This window comes from Rhipicephalus sanguineus, chromosome 7, assembly GCF_013339695.2.
Source record: "Rhipicephalus sanguineus isolate Rsan-2018 chromosome 7, BIME_Rsan_1.4, whole genome shotgun sequence".
Taxonomy (NCBI): domain Eukaryota; kingdom Metazoa; phylum Arthropoda; class Arachnida; order Ixodida; family Ixodidae; genus Rhipicephalus; species Rhipicephalus sanguineus.
The window spans coordinates 80,509,386-80,516,146 of NC_051182.1; positions in this window are offsets into that span (position 1 = coordinate 80,509,386).

Here is a 6,761-nt window from a genome sequence, read left to right on the forward strand (position 1 = left end):
CCCATTTGAATAGTACATAGAACAGTTAAACCTCAATATAGCGAAGTTGGTAAAAGCGGCAACTCACTTCATTATATCGAAACTTCGTTAAACTGAAATTTGACCTTTCATGCAAGGCACAGTTACTGAAGGATTAATCTTAAATTGAAAATGCCACAAAAATGCTCGACTACTATGGCGACATGAAAAATTTTTTTTTATTTTTTTGCGTGAAAAAAAATCTATTTTGTTGAACCTGAGGTGCAGCAATCACAGTTAGATGCCTTGCCAGAGTGTCACATGTAAAGACGAAACAAATGCGGGTATAATGCACTGTGGAATTGCGCTTGTTCTGCTGCTGCGGGTTGTTGTCATATCCTCGCGCGTTGCCCAGAGCAATGCAACGCCTTTGCTATCATGTTGCCCAGCCGAACCATTTGCTCTCCACAAACGCACATCGAAAACCATCCCACGTTAGCAAGAAAGAGTCACAGTTTCACCGCGAGAGCAAAATAGTAAATTCGGTAGGAACAAAGAGGAATTTTATATGAATATAGGCTAGCAGCTCGCTCCTTCAGGAAACGCAGCCGCTGCACTAAGAGAAGTGCCCTATCTATGGCTCAGGGGCGGATTCAGGTACCTAATGGGGGGGGGGGGGTACAAAGGCTGAAGCACCCGCTCAGCAGTGAATTTTGGTGGGTCACGCATATTTACAACAGCCCGGAGCGGATTATGGCGATGCCTAAGAAGTCTTCCTTGCAAATGTGCATAGGGAAGCAGGAAAGGGTAGAGCGATGAGAGAGGTAGAGAGCAGGGACAAGATTCTCTTTATCCCTTTTGGGCAGTGGCAGGCAAAGCAACCTGAAAAAGGGGGGCAAACTCAACAGGCAGCCTGACAAAGGAGGTGGACGACAGGCACTGAAGGGAGGAGGCGGGGGCTGGCTTAAGGGGGGGTGGGCGATCGCCGCTACCGCCCCCCCCCCGTTTGGATTCGCCACTGCTATGGTTTCAACGGAAGTTTTGCAATTAGAGCACAACACCTACTAAGGTATGAGCCGTCTACTGATCCCCACAAAAGATGCCGCGACACAAGCGACCACGCACGCTGGTACAAAGTACGCACTTCCTGTCGGACTCTCGCAGCCCCCCCCCCCCACCTCCCTAACCCGCCGGCTCCTATCTCCATGTGCCCATCGCGCGAATAAGACAGTCGGCTCGTTTCATCTCTGCTTAAGCCCCGTTCGTCGATAGCGCTCGCGCGCTTTTGGACTTGATAAGGAAGATCATGGCGAAGGCGAAAAATTCGCGTCAGAGTGTTATATAATTGAGTTGAGTTGAGTTGAGTTGAGTTGAGTTTATTTACCACGTACAGTTGTACAGTAAGTGGCAGGGACAGGGGAAAAAAGCTGTATAAAAACAGCTTGACAAAGCCCCACATCCCCATGTTCACTGTGACAACAAAACGGCAAAAGCAAAGTAAAACACAAAACAACTTAAACCAGCAATGCACATGCTTTGCATCGGAACAAAGAAGTTATACAAACTTATACAACCCAGCAACGTAATGCTATAAATCGGAAGAAAGAAGTATACAAAACAGCAAATAATACTACACACATAAACTAATAAAGCATATTTAAAATTGAAGTATTAGAGAGCGTACGAACATTTTCACAATTAATTCCTAATTTATTAGTGTACTCGGCAAGCAATACTGCAATGTCTCAAAACCATAATTTGTGCGCGGTCTCGGCACATGCCAATGTTCGGAATGTCGGTTTAGGCGCGTCGAAGGATTTAATTGTAAGTTAGCTAAACTACGTATATAGCCGCGACCTTTTATGGTATCCGATCTAAAAGAGATTACTAAGGAATATTCGTAGAGCAGGTTTAGTTTGATTATTTTATATATAACGAATATTTGTGAAGTAGGGCATTAAAAGGCAGGTTAGCAACAGAACGTAGCGCTTTTTTCTGTAAGATAATAAGATTACTAATAGATTGCTTTGTTCCATTACCCCAAATTAAGTTGCAATAACTCAAATGTGATGTAAGAGCGCATTAAATATCAGAAGTTTTTGAGGAACTGGCAATAGACCCTGACATTTTCTCAAGATACCTAAGACTTTGCAAAGCTTGTTGCATAAAAATTCTGTATGATAATCCATTTCATGTGCTCATGGAAAACAACGCCCAAAGACTTCGCGATGGAGGAGAATTCGATTATGCTGTTATTTAACATGAGATTGTAGGATTCAGTGACTTCGTTTAGGGGGGATTTGGAGCGAAAAAGAACAGCTTTTGTTTTGGAACAATTTATAAGTAAAGAATTTTTTAGGGTCCAGCTGTGTATCTTTTGTAATGTTGAGTTAGCTGTATTTACGGACTTGCTATCGCAAAAAAAAAAAAGCAATATAGCTGCGCGCTAAGATCGCATGAAAGCACGGCAACAGCCTGAATTACGGCACTTCCGATTATGGTGGAAACGTTACTGTTTTCCGACATCGCACGCCGAATCGAGCAAGTGGGACCAGTGCCGGTGTCGCGAATTTCGGTCGCCGCTATGCCTTGGCTCTGAAAAGTTTTGTAATTCGGCTTTGTAGCAAACATCCACGTGGTGTGGCTGGTAATTGCGAGCTGCACCCCCAAAAAATATCGGTCGACTGCCTAAAACTTGTTTCAGCAGTGCCCTCATCAGGAAAGAAAAAGAAAGAAAAAAGCTTTTACTTGCTGTGAATGGGCCCGTTAGTTACACTAGGTCTCGCCTGGAAATTTATTCTATTCTTCACGGAGTCCTAAATAGCATCTTTGAGGCTCGGGATCAGAGCGAGTGAGCTCTCCGATAACAGCCAACAAGCGTAGTCTTTTTTCTCGCCGATCGGGATGACTTGCCAGATACCAGCCTTGTCGAAGACATCCGCTTCCTGAACGATCGCGATCGCTTGCAAGATAACTGAAGCTCGTTTTGCTACTGCTACCGCTTCTACAACTAATCATGCTTGTTACTTGACACGCGGCGATAAAAAAACACACCATATCGCGCGCTAACGCACAGCACGCGCGAGATAGAATACAGAACTACACCGCGTAGTCACAGAACACCCTGACAACATTGCGCGATACGATGTGTTGTGGTTCATGGTTCCCGCATGCCACGCACTAGCCGGATTCTCTCCCACTTCACCGCTCCGAAGGCGATGACAGCATCGAAGTGCGCCACTTCCCCGCTGCCGCAGCGGCCGTTTGATTTGAAGAATGCGTTCACAAAATATCGAGCCAGCGCTGCCGCGACTTTCTTTCCCTTTGAATAAAGTTACTGTGGATTTTCCCTGATGGGAGCACAATTTCACTGAGTTTTCCCTGAGAATTTCCAGACTACCCAAAATCCCTGAGAATTCCCGGTTTTCCCGGTTTTCCCGGTCGGTAGACACCCTGTTCACATAACTCGTCGCATATGGAGTTTCGGAGAACACCTCGACTCTGGCTGCGGGGAAAACTTTATTTAGGGCAAAGAAAGGTCTGCTTTAAGGAAAAAAAAAAAGAACATGATATGAAACGCTGTCATTACATAAAGGCACTGTTTGAAGTCATGAGACAAAACGTATAGAAATTCAAGGAGGCAGTCAAAACTGTAACACCTTCTTCCTATGCGGGCCTACGAGGAGGCCGGCAGGCTCGCTTTGCCGGTCCCTATACGTCGGACAGAGCCGGGTGTGCGACATCGTCACATTCCGTGGGACCAATGAAAATTGCCTTCAATTCATTTCAATTCCTTCTTCCTATGCAAGTAAATGAGGATTGTACGGAATTCAAGGGGGAGTATTGGCAGATAAATTGTGCATTATCTCTTTAAAGAAACGTATTTATTTAGAGGTTGGTGCGTATGCGTCTCAAGCTATTCTTCGTCTTTCCTATGAGAGTTACCGTTTCAATGCCGTAAGCAATCACAAATCCAGACAAATAAACACGTGAACTAACATTCACAGTTCGGCCGCGGCATAGAGAGGTGCTTCTTCCAATTTCAGGCGAGAGTTGGTGTGTGTATTGGAAATACTTAGGAACGTAGTCACTATAGACAATGGACTACTCATTTTAGGGTGTCAACGAAATATGTTATCCAGGTGCGAGTACTTTATGATGGGCTCCTCCATTCAGCTCATAAAAAAGAGTGAAGAATTTCTGCATCACTGTCAACGCCGGAGCAAACCGCATTTTGCAAGGAACCACGCACTATACTTTTATCGCCACCTTCTATAGAGCACCAGTCTTATATTGCGAAAAGCTCCGGCGAGCAATAAAAGACGTCATTCATATCTCCTCAGATTGCGTTCTGCGAAACTGCCGCACAATGACGAAATGTGGTTCTTGTGGTCCGTCGCCCTTATCACACGCGTACTCGTTGCTCGCTAGGTTCTGAGAATCCAGCTTGTGTAATTCCAACTACGGGGAAATGAGTGTGCCTTGGGCGCGCACGTCGGTTGAATCAAGCGCAAGCAGGTGTGTACACAGAACATGCACATCAACGCGGCAGCGCTGGGCTGCTTGCGGCAATGTTGCGGGTCTTCTTAGGTATTTCATTCAAATAATATGCCCCGAAGTCATGCAATGCTACAATCATAGGTCGGCAATAGAATCGGAGATCACTCATAATCACTCAAGAAATATATTTTTCTCTGAGGGCTCACTCTGACTCAGACTCACTAAATTTTTCCAAGACCGGACTCACTCGGACTCAGACTCAGTAAATTTTTTTTTCAGCCGGACTCACTCTGACTCAAACTCACCAACATATTATTCAGCCGGACTCACTCAGACTCAGACTCACGGCGTCACCTGAGTCTGAGTGAGCATGAGTGAGTCGACTCACGAGTCCGTTGGCGTAAAATTAGCATTTTCGATCATGGTGTGAATCCTTTTTAACGCCAGTATCTCTCATAATCGGTGCTCTACGATACGCCTTTTGATCTTGTGCCTTCAAATACGAGGTATCATATATCCTATATCATTATTATCATATATCCATCTAGTAAGGACATTTTCGTGAAATACGCGACTCACATGAGATATTTTTATCAAGAACATCCAATGAAAGAGTTAGCGGGAGAGGTCATGGCAGCCCTACCCCTAACTCACGCCTCTGATCAATAAATATTGAGGTGGCGCTGAACGCTAGTGTGCTGAGATACCTGTGAATGGACTTGAGTATAAACGTAAGCCGATATAAGGATGATAGTAATGCTGAAGATGAGTAGATAGGACCATAAGTCGGCAACAAAAGGTGGAGCTCACTCGGACTCAGTCAAGAAATATATTTTGCGCTTAGGGCTCACTCGGACTCAGGCTCTACAATACTTTCCTCAAATGGACTCACTCGGACTCCGACTGGCTAAAATTCTCCTCAACCGGACTCACTCAGACTCAAACTCACCAAAATATAACTCACCCGGACTCACTCAGACTCAGGCTCAAGGCCCGATCTGAGTTTGACTGAATCTGAGTGAGTCGACTCAACCTATGGCTAGGATTGAAACTATAATTCTAATAACGTCTGAAGCTTGACGTCCCGAAATCACGATATGATTATGAGGGACGCCGTAGTGGAGGGCTCCGGAAATTTTGACTGTCTGGTGTTCCTTAATTAACGTGCACTGACATCGCGCAGTACATGGGCCTCTAGCATTTCGCCTACATCGAGATGCGACCGCCGCGGCAGCGGTCGAATCCGCGAACTTCGGGTCAGCAGCCCAGCTGGGTAACCGCTACATCACCACGGCGGATTGAAACCATAATACGAGCGAGGTGATCTGTATGTGGAAAGTGATTATGAATTTTTTAATCTTTGCGTGCGGTTATACGTTTGATATTATTACTCGTAGGATATCGCTTTCGAAGGGGCAAACATTTTAAGGGACAAGGCTTGTTCGACGTGTGCTATTTTCTCTGTCTCCACCTTCAGTTTCTCAAGCCTACTGGTACGAAATTTTTATTTTTGTAAAAACATCACTTTTGATACTTCCGTTTTTTTGTTTGGTGCAACATATGACCGACTAACAATAACAATCTGCAAACGAGCGTAGCATTTGGCCGGGTGTGCTGCCGCTTATAAGGTGACGGAACCGCGACGATGCTGGTGGCTGTGCGATAACGAACTCGTTGCTTGTGGCAGCACCAGCGGGAACCACTGCGTCTGCTTATTGCTGTGATGAACCGCCGCGATCGAAGCGCATTGTTTGTAGGCCGAACGTTAGGGAGCACTGCAACCACGGCGCCAAAGAGGGCGCATCACGCGGTGTACCTTTGTATTTCGCGGGAACCTATAGTAAGCAGTGAAACACTAATATTACTTGGATAGAAAGTTAGAAACTGACTAAGCGGACGTTTGACAAACCGGTATACAACATTCTAATCGATAATTTTCCACCCGATCCGTTGCTTGAAAAGCAGGTTAATTACTCCTGCCTAATCAAGAGGGACACAAAAATAGTGTCTTACTCTATGCAAGAGTACGCAACATTGCTTTAGTCGCGTCCTAAATGAGCGTGTCGGCATATTTTTAAACTCTGGCAAAAGTTAGCTGGGGCAGCCTGTGTAAATTTGCTACACCAATATACACCACACATAGTCGCAGCCTCGCTGGCCTCCATCTTCCCAGTAGTAGAAGAGCCCTGCATTTTTTTTCTTTTATTCTTAAAAGAGAGAATAGGAAGAAGTGGCTTCTCTAGAAAGGAAAAGTGCGCGGCTGGCATATACCCAGGTAATATGGTTTATAACCGGCAGAGATA